The following is a 16,729-nucleotide window of genomic DNA, read 5'->3' as shown; positions in this document are numbered from 1 at the left end:
CAAGCACAGGGATACATTCAACCCCCAAGTTGTTTGGAAGTTCACACTGTATAAGTACAAGAAAGGCAACTGCTCATTAACACAATTTCCAAGTTGCCTCAGATTTTAGGTGGACTGTGATTCTCCATAAGATTCAAAGAGAAAGCGTAAAAGTAATGTTTGTTAAATAGAGAATACCAAAGCCCACAGAGTGGCAATAACATTTTATCCAAAGAAAAATATCAAAACTGGGCAGAATGAGACAAATATTGAAAAGGATCTGCAACTCCTATAAATTCCACAGCTTCCTCAGAAAAATTCAACAGGTGAGAACAACAATGTAGTTAAAAACACAAAAATAAAATAGAGTCTGGTCAGCTAATTCATGATATAAAACAAATGCATAAATCCCTTTCCCAGAAAAAATTAGGACATGCTTCCCCTCTATTTATCCCTTTCTTTTCCCCTTGCAATCTCCCTATGCCTCATGACTTCTTATTGTAAATGGAAAGCACTTCCATTGCAGGAAGCAACACTTATGGGTGATTCTTAATGGTAGATTCAAGGAAAAACAGCTTGGTTTTAAAAAGCAGCTGCAGAGCAGCTCCACCTCACAGCAAAGCCAACACTTGCCTTTCCCCCAAAAAGTCAACTCAATTTACCAAAAAGGAGGAGAATGCGCAAACAATCCTCATCAGTATCTAAATGATTAAGCAGTATATGACTCACACATTTAGAAAAGCTTCTTTAGAGCTCTAAAGTCCTTGCCAATACTTATTTAGATGCACAGATCAGGCGTGCAGGAGCTGCAGGATTTATCTCAAACACCTTAGAAACATAGTTTCTACATCTACTCGTTTTAAAAGTAGATTTTCAATTTCCAATTCCAATTTCAGGTAAGGATGTACCGTATCCCACTGAAGAAAAGGAAAACTGTGCATGGGCATAGGTTCCCTGGTGTGACCTTCACTTAACCCATTGCTATGGTAAAATGCTTTGACACCAGTAATTAACTTGCTGCTTTCTGAGGAACTGCTCATTCTCTCATTCATGTCTACTTGGAAGAACTGCAAAGCCACAAAAGCTGTGTGTGAAACTGAGCTATCATGGGAGATAGATGAGCACATTGTGAGCAGTCACTATGGAAACTTCCTCAGTGCAGCTCTATCACACCGTGTGGCACTAGCCAAATGTCATTAGAGCAAGTCACTGCTCTGCTAGACTTGGGTCAACCACCTTCCTCAATCGTACAGCTACCTGGGCATCCCAAACTTCTGCCTCAGGGGCTCCAGCTCTTCTAGTCTCATGCTCTACTTTAGTGGGAAATGCCACTTAAAGGTTGAATAAATGCGCAGTGAAATTTTGCCTGTTCTTTCTTGACAAAAATTGTCCTCTTATTTATTCATTATTCAAATGCATTTTCCAGACCCTTTATAAATTTTTAATACTTAGGCTGGAGCTTGTTTGCAAATAGTTTATTACATGTCCTCCATAGTCAGAGCTGGAGTGTGAGTGAACAGTTAGTTCACAGATAGCATTTTTCCCTGGTTGGAGGAGGGTTAACTCCTTCATGTGAGGAGTAGGACCCAAAGACTAGAAATGATGCATGCCTCCTACAACTGTTCTGCTGTATTAACTATTCTGCAGTTCACTTCTGTTTTGTTTCAGCAGCTTCATTGCTGAATCAAAGCGCAAAATTGCTTCAAAATAATAACCAGCTATTCAAAGGTTTATTTGGAGAGAGAATGAGCACACTTTTACTCTAGATTTACATTAGCCTCAACTCACATGTTTCACTTGTAAAGTGAAGAGTGCCAACACCTCTTCCTCCAGAGGCAGAAGCTCAAGGTCCATCTTGTCAGCCTGACCTCTGATTTTTCTCTTTACATAAGGGAAGATGTTTACAGATGTTTTATCTGTAACACAGATATCACTTCTGCAAAGATTTTTAGTTCAAAAAGTGAATTTTTCCAGGTTAGGAACAGTAATGAATGGATTTGAGATAAACTCAGGCCCTACGTATCCATCTAACATTGCAGAGCTGCTGCAGGTTAGTTCTTCTGAAAACCATAATAGACCACTCTTGTCAAAGTATATAACATCTCTGAGTTTGACTAACCTCACTGCACACTCTGAAGCAGCTCTATCCAGTGGATAAAAAGTACATTTGTAAGATTTTCAGTGCACTTGTCTTTCTCTTTCACACACACAAATGAATATTAAAGCACAGATTAATATTTAAACAATCAAGGCTACAATTACCTTCTAACCTTTCTGAACAAGAAAGTTCCTGTATGGAAAAACAGAGGGGGGAAAATGCATGGGGGGGGGGAAAGAAAAAAAAAATCCTTTCAAATGGGAATTTACTTCTCATTTCCGCTCCCTTTGATATAACGAGGATTAACTGCATTTCATCCCCTTCTAAAGGACACATTGGGTCCCCAGCTGTTTTTCCACTATCAGTCCCTGGAGAACAAAGCTTAGGAAGTTAAATGAGTTTGGGAATCTCATCTTCATTTTAATTAATTGAAGTGAATGCATGCTAAGGACAGAGCCACTGCAAGATTGCCAAAACTTTCCCCGTCTGCATAAGGAACTGGTGAATGCCAAAGAGCTTGGGACCTCACCAACATTTTTAACTCTTGCTTGCTGCAACTACTGCCAAAACATTGGGATGCAATAAGCTCTGTAGGGTTCAGCAGTTGTCCTCACTGTCTGTACATCCATGGAGACATCTTGACAATCTCTGCTCCAAGTACAGAGGGAATCCAACCCTATAGGCCCTTTTCTGATGGTGCTCAGAGTCCCCAGAAGAAGAATTACACTCAGAAATGCATCTTACTGGGTTCAGAGTACGGGGAGTTAGACTGTTATTTCCCTATTTGGAGTTATGTATCCTGATCTTTCTCTTTATGTGAGTTTTAAGAATGCAAATGCATTGGGAGTTCTTCATGAAGAAAAAAATGACAAAGAAAGCCTGGTGATCTTATTCTCCTATCATTAGTTGCACTCATGAGTGGTAACACTTGTTATGTCTTAGGAAGTAGTGATACAAAAATTGTTGAGGGAAAGGACAGACAGGAAAGTGGACTGGATTTGCTGATCTTACAAGAAGACTCACAGCCACACCTGGTAAATGGAAATTAAGCCAAAGGAGAAGAGAAGGTAATGTGGGAGAAAGGATTTGAAAACATCTACCTATACTGAGGTTCTCTAGAAGAGACCTTAAGGATGGTGCAAAGAGAAGAGGATTTTAAGCACCATTGTTCCCAGTGCCCTTTTCACAGGGAATCTCTTGTCCATCACAGCTCCAGTTGGCCTCTCTCTCTAAGCCTACAGCTTTGCATGGAAGGAAGAAAAAAAAAAAAAAAGAAAGAAAAAAAAGAAAAGAGTACAGAGTACCCACCCCCACAGTGCCTCCTGCCTTCCCTGTAGAGTTACTGCACACAGCCTCTGCCAGGCCTCCAGTTTGTCTGGCCTTAAAGAGCGCACCTGGTTACCGATAGAAAAATGCACTTACTGCTGAAAAAACACAGCCCCGTGGGAGAACATGGGCTACAGAGGTAAAGTTGACCACAAATAAGGAAAAAGGAGAACTTCAGTAGAGCTCTGATACTCAGTGACTTCAGCTTACATCTGGTTACATACTTGAATAGCCAGATACTTACAGATATAGGAATGCAGGCTGTAACCACAAATATCTAAAAAGACCATACCCAGAGTAAGGTTTTGTTCAGCTAAGACCTAAGGCATTAACATCAACATGGCTATAATCTGATTTTGTTTTGAAGGTAACTAGCCTGCAGTCTGAGGTTAACGTTAGAGTGCGTTTACAGATGCGGAAGGCGATTGCCTCATTTAAATTAAAGAAAGATTCCTATAGCTGCTGCTGTGCAATCGCTTCCCCTCAGCAATTGAGCACCAGCATATTTACGTGGGGGCTTTTGTGGCTGGGAGTAAGTCATTTGCAAGATATTTTTACTGCTTGTGAGGAAACTTATGAAAAAGGATGAGGGAGGATGTCTTGGAATGCAAAGTACTGAGCTGGATTTTAACCACTGCACAATAGCAAATGGGTTATGCTTGGCTTTTTACTATTCAGCTGGTAGCAATAAAACAGTGCTTGGTTTACTCCTTTACAGAGCCAAGTTCTTTATCTTGAAAGAACAATAGTGAAAAAGGCCTGTAATGGAAGGAGGCAGCCTTCTGAAAAAGTCTCTTTAAGACTGCCTCAGAGCCGAACATAGAGTTAACTCCTGCGCCTCCGGTCCCGGGCAGCAGCTCTCTCCTGTTCCTCAACGCACGCAGGGTTAGAAAAGCCACAGTTCAACCCTGTGTGTGACTTGCAAAACAAGCACGAATACCCATTTAGAGCTACCTGTCTTAAGGGGCAGGGAGACGCTTCAGCTGCTTCCCCAGGTAGCGCTCGCCAATAAAGCGCAGAGACAGAGTCCTTCCGCGCGGTAACATCATGCAGTTTTGCTGGAGCGTTCTGGGAGCTTTCTGCTAACGTCTGGAGAAGCACCTGCCCACGTCGTTGACAGAGCCAGTATCTGAAAGGATGATGTTCACCCAGAGGCTCCTAAACTTAGCATCCACTTAAAGCAGAGAAGAGACAGGCCTCAACAGCAATGAATAGAAAAGGTTTCTTAAGTAAGACTGATGGGCACAGACAGATCTTCTGGTGCTCTGTTTCTCCAGCTCTCAGATCTTTATCAGCCCCACATATATTATATGGTCTTCTTGCTCCTTGGCTAGAGGCACAGTCATGGTTCAGTGTTTTAATTACCCTTCTCCAGGCTATCCTGGCCATAAAAGCTCACAGAGAAAGAGAAGAGCTATGCAGAAACAAAGTTAATTTATACAATATGCATCAATTAAAGGAAACAAACAGTATAAAATTAGATCATCAGGACTACATTCTGGGGAAACCACCTTGCTGAGAGTTATCTGGCTCTGGCCTTTGGCAGGCTGAGATATTATTGTTCTGCACATCTTCCACCAGAAGGGATTGGGGCAAGAGGACTACCTGGGAGGTGAAGTTGCAGGCTAAGCCCTGCATCAAGTGGTTTTGGCAGTTCAGCCCAGATGCCCTTCACCTCCTCATTGGTAAAAACATTTGTCTTCATCTCAGGGTTCTTCTAAAGCAGAGAGAGGCAGAGTCTACCTCAAATTCATTAAAGCACAAAGTTCTATTTCTTTAAAGCCAAGGCCCATCATTGATAATTCAGATATCTGCGAACTGCTGAAGTAAAAAGCTGTATTTCAGAGGCTTCTCTTGCACCTACATCAAGCTTGGATTCTTGAGTCCTGCTGAGAAAGGACTGTTTTTCAATATGATCTATGAAATGGCAGAGAAGATGCTGAGAGCAAGAGCAACAGCATTTTCTGCCCCCCAAGGCTGGTGCATTGGACATGCAGCTGCAGCAACAACTTCCTTTGAGATCCATCCCAGAATGTAATGAAGAGTGAATACAGCATTTAGGGATGGAAAGGTCCATTTACTCTCTCCTAGCCCACCAGTGACAGATCGCTCCCCCGCGCTTTGTCTCATGTTTAATGACCCACAACTGGGGCTTCTATTTATTCTCTCCAGGAATGGCTCTAGGGCCTCAGGAATCTCCATGGGAGGAAATCTTACAGAGGCACAGCCTGTGTTTGCCCCAGTTAACTAAATGAGGCTGGAAAGTGGGGATGAGGGTAAATATTGCTTTTAGCCTGTGGTATGCCTCTGGAGTGCTCAGAATAAGCTTGTGTCAGACCTCCCACCACCAGTGCTTTAGCAAAGTCCTACTCACCAACGTGAACTCCAGCTGAGAGCTCAGTGTCTGGGCTATGAGAGAAGTCCTCCTGCCTGCCAATCTCTGAAAACAGAGTTGCTCTGTGAGGGCCCCAGGCAGTGACAAAGCAGCAAGTCAAGAGCCGCCTGTGCTGCTGCCCTTGGCATTTCTTCTGCACCTTTTACCAGCCATTTTCCTGCAGGGCTCGTGTTGCTTTCAGAGAGGGAAAGGAAGCCGTGACTGTGTGAGTATTAGAAACTGCCAAGCCTCTCTGGGGAACGGAGAGAGGGGACTGCTCTGGCCTCAGTAAGTTACACATTGTTTTACTATCTGAGATTCTCATTATCTCCAATGGAAGCTGTGATTTGTTTCTCAGTTCTCATTTCTCTTTGTACACAATTGTGTCTTCTTTTAAGGAAAGCTTTTCCTACGAGCTCTGGCCTCAAAGGTTTCTTTTTCTTCATGTGTGAATTACAGATGTCACAAACACCGCTGACATGGTGCATGATGCCTCATTCAAATGCAGATGAGTTAAGGGGGAAGTAATTCTTCAGATTTATAGCATTCCCTGGGGAAATCAGCATAGGATGTACATGCACATGCCAGTGATAAGTCAAACTAGACACTGGATGTCACCAGAACTCCACTGGAGCCACAGAGGAGGGAGCAGGTATCTGGCAGAAAAAAATATCTGCTCTTAAAGTAAGCATTCTGGTTGGCTAAAACAAGAAGTGTTGACAGAGCATAAATTAATGAGCGTCATCTAACATGCTCTAGAACTGGAATAAATCCAGCAAAGGAGACTCAGGTGAGAAGGTGAAGGAAAGGCTGAAAGAAGATTACTATCCAATCTCATACAGAAAACCAACACCATAGGCAGTGTAAGAAACTCCCAGATAGCCAGCAGTCCACAAGTCATAAAAACTATCAAAGAAAATTGATGATGGAAAGGAGAAAATTTAGTGATGGCAGAAGCTTGATCTGACTGTACACTGCAAATCCCAAGTACCAACAAGACTTAAATGCTCTCAGAAACTGGCCCTGCTTGCCCTTCTAAATGAGAAGGGCTTGCCACCATAATCTGACATCTGATGAAGAAGGTTTATTGCTGCATATCATCATCCCAATTTCCATGCTTAAGGAAGTCTTTCACTTCCCTTCCCTGAACCAAGCACTCTTCTATTCCAAAACATAAGGCGGGTGTAAGAAAACAGTATTCTTGACATGATCCATTGTGGGGGAAGAGGAAGAGCAATTCAAGCAATTAGAGACTTGTTCACAATGAGATCAATGCACAGAGGGACACAGAGAAGCAAGGCATCTGGGGAGGAGAGGGGTTGCTGCAGCAGCCCATACACACCAGAGGAAACTGTTCAGTCTAGAGGAGCACATTCACACTATTTCTGATGCTTTCTGGAAAGGTCCCATCTCAAAACACACGTTGTGCAGTTGATCTGGCTGCTTCCTGCGAAAGTGTCTAGGATTATAATGCATGCAGCAGCTAGAGTAGGCTTTATCCACGCTGAGCTGCTAGACATCTGAAACTCCTGAATGTACACAGAAGTATGGATCTCCTCAAAGCTCTGCTGGATTGCAGGCAGAGTTTTCTGATCAGAGATGCTGCAGTGCTAAAATATTCCAAAATACTGCATGGAGAGGGGTGAATGGACAGTTCAGACCTCTATCTGTGCATCTACAGCACCTTCCTTCTACTGGATGGAAGGAAACAGCTCAACTGCCCTTCATAGACATTTGGGATGTTGTCAGCACTAAGGAGTCCCTCATGAGTGAGCTGTGTTTTGGCAGCAAAGGCGAGATTTTTATATACACCTTCCTCTTAGTTCTGCAAGAAAAATTTGGGTAGGGACTGAAATACAACATGATTCTCAAGATAGCCATGGCTTCATTCCAGTTCAGGAGGTGGAAGTTCCCACTACACTGTTCCTAACGTGAAGGGCCTCCTAGCTAGCTACGTAATCATGTTTGTGTCCAGCTGCTTTGTTTGGTTGCTTGTTTCAAGCACTCTTTTGTTTAATACCTAGCTCTGCTGGAGCTCTGAGGAAGCCAGGCACTTGAACCGACTGCTACCCTCCCTTCTCTCTGTAAATGAAAGAATGGGAGTGCTTCACTGACCTTCTAAATATAGAGGCTTCAAATTAAATTATAACATTGCTGATAATCAGCAGACCAGGGATTAAACTGATTGGGGCCCTGCTAAACCAGATTTAGCTTTCATTAAGTTCTGCCCACAAATCAGGCCTGCCCATACCCTTACTCTCAAAGTTACAACGTGTGCATGCGCGCACACACACACACAGGGAGAGCAAAAACTAGAGTACTTCATGTAAAATTCTAATCTTTTCAATGTCTGGAAATACCTAGGGTCTAGCTATCACATCATCTATCCAACATCTGCTGTTATAAATAAAAAGTTGAAAACAAGCCATTTACATAAGGGTTTAAGAGGGATACGGAGAAACTACAAGAACAAGGATGTAATCAGTAGCACAGAAAAAGTCTGAAAGGAGCCTGTCGATCCCTATGAAATACAGCAAGAGGCTTATTTAATTTTTCTTGTGTGTGTAAATTTCCTAAACAGCTGACCTAAATGAGTTCTTACCATGATCAGATAGCCCAGAACGACAGAATAATCCTTCTAATAGGATTACAGGCTCTGCTAAAGGAGACTTCTGGCTTTTACGCTCTGCATTGCAATATGTACACATATACACATACAGATAACTTGCCTGATACCTCCAAAACCAACATTTATCCCTGTCTCCCATTTATTCTCCTCATTACCCAGCCCCTCTCCACCCATTTCCTTTTTTCTCTGCAAAAGCATTAAAGTAGCCACCAACTTCGGTTTGAGAAAGCAAGAGGGAGTGTATCAAAGAGCTGAAATCATAAGAATGTACAACTAGCAATGTGGGAAATCAGCATAAAAAAGGCTGGATTTAATAGTGTTCCAGGGTGATTGGCATTACCCCAATGCCAGTCAGCTTCTCCAGCACTGTTCAGGAAGGCAGTGTAAAATTCCTGCTGCTACAATTTGAGGCAACACACAGGGTGGCAGAGCAGCACACAGCAATGCAGCTGCAGGTCCCAGAGCTCTGCAGACTGCCTGACACGCTGGGCATGAGTAAAGTAAGTGCGCCTTAGTGGAGGCGAACACAGAGGTGTGCATTAAGGAGCAAACAGAGCAGGACATAGCTGCGATGGGAGGGCTGCAGCAAACTGTGAAGTCTCTGTGCAGCAATTAAAAGAAAAAAGCTTGAAATAAAGTTATTTCCTAATAAAGTAACTCTAAGCTCTCAGAGAATGACATAGACAATATCTAATACAGTCTTTAGCTGTATGTAAAGGGATGGAGAAGGTCTGTAACTTCAGACCTCACTGGCGAGACCAATGCTAGTATATCCTGATAACAGCTTTCACAAATACATTTTTCAAAGAATGCTAAAAGCTCTGGGAGATGGTGCTGGAAAGAATTATAAAACCCACCAGATACAGCAGGGAAATGCCTTGCTATGAGGGGCTCTAGGAAGAGCTCAAATCCCTTTGTCAAAGAGATAGCTGTGGGGGAGAGCAACTTAACACCTTCCAGCAGCCAAGATCTCAAACATTAGAGAGTGTTCTCTAACAGCATTGCACAAAAAGGCACAGCAAGGACCAACAGCAGTTGGAAGATAAAGCCAGGCAAACTCAAATAGGAAATCAAGCACATGTTCTCAATAATGAGGAGCAGGAACAAAGGACAGGTACTCTTACTTTGTGATGCCTCCAAATTAAACTTGGAAAACAGTTAGAAGTACCTCTTGAAGGCATCCTTCAGCCATACACATCCCTGAGCTTAATGCAGGAGAAAGTACATAAAATGCACTGCCCTGCACTGTTTGCAAGTGCAATCTATATCAACTGGTGGTCTGCAGGGAGGTACCTGCAGCAGGATGCCTCTGTCTCCCTGCCTTTCCCTGGGGGTGCTGGAAACAGCTGCTCAGCCAGTAAAAGCCACCAAAACAAACACCTCCGCTTGCCTTCGTGCATGCACAGGCCCAGACAAGCCCTGCTACCAGCCCTGACCACCCTGACAAGGGCAGGCATACACGGCCTGGCACAGAGCCCAGGGCTGCAACTCTCTGCAGGCCACAGCAAGCTCTTAAGACTCGGGAATGGCTCCCACAGCTTGCAGCATAGGCCACCATATCTGAAGGGATCTGGACCTCCCCCCCAAAGCATGCTGAGTTCAGGCTAGTGCTCACCTCAGGGCTACGTAGTACTGCACAGCTACACGACCCAGCAGCTGTCAGGGGGATCCAGACATTCCTCCTCCAAAACCCCAGGCTCCTGCCACAGGACCTGAAGACAACCAGCCCTACCCCATGGCTGATGAGACAGGAGGGACAGTTAGACTTGATCCAGGAAGAGGCAAGAGCACATTCAGATTCCTCCCTTCACTCTACTTAAGTGAGCAGGAGCCAGTTCATTATATTATAGCTTTTCTGAATCTTTTCCAGAAAGCAGCTAAAAATAATACCTTGTTTTGAGTGTGTGCAGGTCTGCATCTGAGAACATGTCCCAAAACACACTCAAGCACACTGATGTTCACAGCTTAGAGCAAGTGCCCCAGGTCTGCTCCGTAGCCCAAAGCACTGAAATGACACATTTCACAGCACTGAAGGCTCCTCTGAACACAAGTCAGTTCACAAGGCAGGTTTGTATGGAAAAGGGGATCTGCAAAGAGATGGAGATTTTAGGCCCAATTTGGAGATCCATTTCCAACAGATGCTATGCTGGGTTCTCAGCAGTGCAACTTGCTTTTGTTTTTGGGTTCTCTCAGGGAATCAAAGTGAGACCTCATGGCATAGCAAAAGATTGTCAAATGAGAAGCTATTCCCCGAACCAACAGGAAAGGAAAAAGTAGTTTGAAAAATTTAGAAACAACATGTTACTTGTCCTAGCAAGGAGTTGCTGGGCCCCTGGGTCAGCCACTCCCAGGTGCCTGTGATTGAGCAGGTGACATAATGCAGATGACAATGATCATTTTAATGACCAGCAAATTACAGGAATTAATTTTTATTAGTGCTCTCAAATTTGAGCTACCTGACCAAAGCATAATGTTTTCAAAATGACTGAAAGCTGATGAAACATAAGAATGAGATATTGTTTCAGACTATCTGAAACAGGGGACTGTCTCCATTACTCCTTTTCTCCTCCCTTGTCCAAGAAACACGAAAGCTGCCTCATAAGAGGAAGCAAGATCTTTGTTTCAACTCTAACAAGATGTTATTTTGAAATCAGAATTAATTTGAAATTTTACTCTTTTAAACTATGGAATCCCTTCCCTTTTCCTGTGACCCTATAGACTGATGGAGGAAGGGAAGGATAGAGGGAGAGGGGGAAAAAGCAGCCCAATGTGCAAGACATCTCTGAGGAATTCTTTTTTGAAGGTGAGCAGGGCCTGGAAAAGTTCAGAAAAGAGTCAAAAGACATAAGCTCCAAAATTCACCCCTCTCCCCTATAAATTTGGTTGGGAAATAAAAATGCACTTAAAAATCCAAATGAGATATTTTTCAAAGAAAAATAAAGGAAGCAGAACTGAAAGTCAAAAAAGACACGATCAAACTGAAAGTCAAAAAAGACACGATCAAACTGAAAGTCAAAAAAGACACGATCAGATCAAGTATTCCCACTGAAAATATCCAGTACACTGTGCTCCCTCCCTCTTAATATTTTCACACTCATGAAAGCTCTGTGGAAGCCCCGTACTTCCCACGGCCCGGCTCCTAGAAGGGCCAGGAGACTAATGAAGATGAAAAAGGCCCAGAAGTCCCTGTGGGACCCTAGGCCTTTCTTGCACAGATCTTCTCCTGGAGAGAGGGAAGAAGCTGGAAAAACTATGATGACATATAACCCAAGAGGGAAGAAAGAAGGAAAAGAGGGGAAATGAAATGAGAAGAAAATGCGTAAGGTGATGAAGGAAGAAAATACAGGCTAGAGCAGGAACTTTCCCACATGCTCTTGGAGTGCAGAGCATCAGCGCAAAGTCCTGGACCTTAATCAACATCACGTACCTCTCAGAACCCCAAAATTACCTCCTTTGCCCCACAGACAAGTCCCCACACCCCAAATCTCCAACCAGCCTCACATACCCACACTTCAGCAGCATCCAGTAGCTGACACAACCAGTACTGCCCGCCCTTATTCCACCAGCTCTTGGCATTGCAAGCTACTCTGAGCTAAATGCAGATTTAGCCCTTGCTTGTTAACAAGCAGGAAGTCAGAGGCAATCCCGCCTCCTCCTGGGGCCCAGCAATGGTGATGGCTAGACTCAGCACGAGGACAGGCTTGATCTCATTTCTTTGCTGGCCCAGCTGGGTAACTGGGAAAGGAGTCATGGTACTCTTTCACCCATATGGTCAGTGCTAAGTCATCCAAAGTCCAGATCCGTCCATCTATCCATATCATTCCTCACCTTTCTCCATCCCCAGCTGAGCATCATTGCCAAAGAGCTGCACTCATGCAATTGAGAGCCAAGACAAACCTGGTCCCTTTTCAGACCACCAGCCCCAGCACCCTTTCTAGCAGCTCCCATCAGCAGCAGGTTGCTTTCAGAAAGGGATGTTTTAATAACAACCCTTTCTCCATTGTCAGGGGCTCCACCACAGCTTCAAGCCACACAAAAGCTGCTGGCTGCGAGAATGACAGCATTAGGTCAAAAACTCTCCATGTTCTGCAGCCTGACAGGTCACAGGGCCTGCAGACCCAGTGCTTCAACAGCAACGCAGAGAATTTTAAAGGTATTTGTTTATCACAGCCATATGCCACCATTTGATTGTCTGCAAAGCCCAGGAGGGCAGCTAAATACAATATCTCCAAGAGAGTGACAGTCAGGGCAGTCATCATTTGATATTAAATAGACACCTTCAGTACACATGGGAAAGACTACAAAAGGAGCATTAAAATAGCAGTTACAGCTCTCTTACGCCTGATGCTTGTTTCAGATTCTCAGCCTGTCATTAGGGGCTACCATAGGGGACAGTATCAGCAAGGAGCAGCATGAATGGGACCAGGCAGAAAGCAGCCACTGACCCTCCATACATTGCCACTGAGGAAGGCCTGAAGAAAGCACAGGTACAGGCACAGGCACCGCTGTCTCAGGCAGCATCCTCTCTTTTCCCCTAAGGGTGACGATAAAACATGGGGAAGGTTGCTCAGTGCAAGAGGAAAGTTTCCTTGCTCAGTGCAGGAAAAGTTTGCTCTGAGATGTTTTTTACAGTTCTGCAAATACAGAAATTTCCAGTTGTTCATGCTGGGAAGGCATTATGATGGTCTCACCTTCCATAGACTTCCTTCCAACCACAGCTATTTTAGCTAATTGAATTTTTTCCAAAACCCACCCCACCTCTCTCAGAAAACTGCCCTCTGCACAAACTTGTTAGTATTAGTTTTCCAAGAGAAAATAAAGACAAAAGTGATTTCACACTGAGCAAGTTTGCTTTCCTTCTCTCCTCCTTCACCGCTTCGATGGTAGAAGCGAACCCTAGAAAATTCTAAATCTTCAAAATAAAACCTATGTTCTTCATATGAACATTATCTGCTAGTTTAAAGCAATGAGAAATCCTTCCTGTTCAAAAACTGTAGGCTGTCAAAACTCCTCACAGAGGCATTTTGACAAGTTCAGACTACAAACCCGGTAAGGTTTGCTGCCCATTAATATTCTTGGATCATTGCTTCCTCTGATTGTCACTGAATGCAAACATACATTCTTCCAGATAGTTTCATGTCTTGGGATGAACAAAAAAAAAAAACGTAAGGAAGTAGGGAAAATAATGTGAATATTCAAGATCTTGTGAACAAGCACTCAGTCTAGCTATAACTAGATTGCTGCAGATTATCCTTCTCCTTGACAGCTCCACACAAGTGAACAAAATCTCCCCTGCCAGCTTTCACCAATCACACCCATTTGCTGCATTACAAACCTCAGCTTTTCTGGCAAAAATGGGCAGGGAAGTAATACCTGTGCAGCACACTCACAGGGATCTTCAGTGGGTATCTTTACACCAAGGCCAGTTAGGTAAGGTAAAAATCAGCAAAATGCAGCAGTCCTATCTGCTAATCCCATCCCGAGAGGGCTTCTGGAAGGAGCCCACAAGCCCTGTTTTACATGTAGCCCTCCCTGTCACCTGGAAATATTTGGGAGGGTGGGGGGAGACACTAGAAGCTTTTCCATGTGCTGCCAGGTTCTGTGAATATCCATACTTTGTAATAAGTATTTTTACTCAGGATGAATTGCTACAAGATGGACCAAAAGTACCACATATCCCTCCTTACTCAGACTCTGCTTCACAATGAGATTTGGTTGACACTGTTAGACAATAGCATAGATCAGCAAGGCTGTGCACTCTTCTGCAAGCTACATCAATAAGCGTACAGCCAAGACAAGGGAGTGCAGGGACATAAATACATATGATTAGATTCCTACTGGCTTGAAAGTCTCTCCAAACAGTCTGCCTCTCAGCTGCGTCTTCCCATCTAAGTTAAAGCAACAAATACACACTCTGTGAGGGCTCTCATAAATTAAAAAAAGGGAGGTATCTGAGTCCACTCTATAATCCTCTCCAAATGGCTCATTTTTAGCCAGGCTCTCTCACAGGAGCCATCCCAAGGACACCTCCTCCAGCTGAGTGGAGGGCCTGGCAGTCTGCAATGCACCAGCAACTGAAAAGTGAGGAAATAGAGAAAAGCCTGCTTCTGCACATCCTCCTTTCCCAAACATTGAGCATGACTGACTGCCATTGCTGCCTGCCACTGCAGCTCCAAACCCACTATGCAGACACCAGTTCCTGTGCTAGCTGGGGAAAGCCACAGCCCAGATGCTGCAGGAACAAAATAAAATTTTGTCTGGAAGAGCAGTATACAAATAAAACTGATTAAGTATTTTAGGACTCATGGAATGTGCACAATGTGCTTTCCTGGAGATATCTGCTTCTAGATTAAAAATGCCAGTGGCTTCCAGAGAAAGAAAAATAAAAGGTCTCTTAAAATTATTACTTTGTCATTTAAGTCAACAGCAGTGATACCATGATGGAAGCCCACACTTATGTCACATTGTTTTATCACCATAATTATATCAAGAACACAGTAACTGTCTATACGAGATAAGGGAAGCAAGCAGCCCTTCTGACATTTCCTTTTCATAGCACTGGAATTTGCAGATTGGTTTTGGGTTTGGGCATTACATTTGATTGCTATCCTGGAACTCCGAAGAGCCACATCATTGGAGGAATACAACCAGAGGGCTTCCCTGGCTCCATCTGCTGCCAGTGGCTTTGTAGGAGCAGCCAAGTCAGCATTTGGATCATCAGGCACTGAGCTGTTGAAAATGAGCCTTAGAAAGCTCCAGGGTGTTCACAGCAGCACAGGCACCAAGATGCTCCCAGCCAGGCATAGGAGACTCCTACAAGGTGGGAGAGCACAGGAGTATTTGTTGAGCACAAGTCCATCCACTCTTATACTATACCATACAGATGCAAAGCAGCATAATCCCTGCTGGCCACACTAACTGCCCATCTAACCATCACACACCATCTAAGGTCCTCCAAATGCCTCTTCCAAGTGAGTGGATCTCAGATGTATCATGGGATTGCCACTATTTGTTGTCTGCTGTTTTCTCATCTGCTACTATTAATCAGTACTATACTGCAGTGAGGTTTATTCAGAAACCTAGCAAACTCTCTGCTCCTATATTATGCTGAAAACTCATCTGTTTTTATCCTGCTTTCCCATGGATCCCTCCATTTATTGTAAATTGTTCTGAGGCTCCACAGCATACAGCCTGCAGTACAATAGAGCCTGGAAAGCTGCAATTGCTACAGCTTTTAGTTGTCAACTGAGACTATGAAAGAAAATAGTAAAAATGAGTTTCAGAGAATGAGTATTTTTTTTTCCTAATAGCAAAAGCTAAGAAGGGGCACTGAGCATTAGAGAAAGAGAAGCTGCCAGACTGCCCCCAAAACTGTTTTTTCCATCTTACACAGGAATTCATTGAATCATACAGTTATTAGGCCTTTTCACACTTGGACAAGCAACTAGCATTCATGCAATGAGTATATACAAGACTCTCCTTCTGCATTCTGATTAGCAAGTGTTTTGTCTGCAACTTGTTGCCCTCTGCTTTGGCAGCACAAAAAAAAAAAAAAAAAAAAAAAAAAAAAAAAGAAAGAAAAAGAAAGAAAGAAATCGAAAAGAGGACTCTTACTCCTCTCATCCCATAGCAAAGAGATACTGCTCCACAGGGCTGGGTGGAAGTTGTCCTGCAGAGTCCAACACATACCCCGACACCCTCAGTGGAAGCACCAATGGGAGTGACAGTCTGGATGGCACATACCTGGGATAACAGGGGCAACACCTAACTCATTTCCTATGGAAGATGTTGCTCACCTTGCCGTTTTTTATCAGTATTATTCTATGCTGTAGAGAATCATAGAATATTGCTTGAATCATAGAAGAGTACGGTTGGAAGGGACCTCTGAAGATCATCTAGTCCAACCCTCAGTGTAGCCCCATACAGGGATTGAACCCACGACCTTGGCATTAGCAGCACCATGCTCTAACCAACTGAGCTAAACCTGTCCCTCCCACCCCATCCCAAGGGAACCTCAGTGCTGTGGAAGATGGACCAGGGGACCATTCTCTGCCAGAGAGACATAATGCAGGTGAACATGGTGCTGGCAAAACCAAACCTGTTTACTGGCACAGTTTACCACACTTTTCAAAGGGCTGGGATAAAATATCATCTTGTCTGAAGTTAACAGCAACAGTGCTGTTAAGGATGATCTGTCATGCCACAGAGCTTTATCAAGGTAATTACATCAGGAACAAGTTTACTGTTTGGAGAAAAAATAAAAAAGGGAGAAAGAAAAAAAGAAAGATTACAAGAAGCAATCCACCAAAACAGCAGCAGTGAC

General features: G+C 43.7%; 1 long non-coding RNA gene across 1 annotated transcript in view; it reads right to left on the bottom strand.

The window, feature by feature from the left end:
* LOC134144537 (uncharacterized) overlaps positions 1–5,920 on the bottom strand; it is a 75,870-nt gene extending 69,950 nt beyond the window's left edge. The window contains exon 1 of the long non-coding RNA XR_009959413.1: positions 5,778–5,920. This is a non-coding gene — a long non-coding RNA (uncharacterized LOC134144537). The remainder of the gene's footprint in view (positions 1–5,777) is intronic.
* Between the last annotated feature and the right edge of the window lie 10,809 nt (positions 5,921–16,729).

The sequence above is a fragment of the Rhea pennata genome, chromosome 10 (genome assembly GCF_028389875.1).
Source record: "Rhea pennata isolate bPtePen1 chromosome 10, bPtePen1.pri, whole genome shotgun sequence".
Lineage (NCBI taxonomy): Eukaryota > Metazoa > Chordata > Aves > Rheiformes > Rheidae > Rhea > Rhea pennata.
This window is presented reverse-complemented; position numbering and strand designations above follow the sequence as displayed.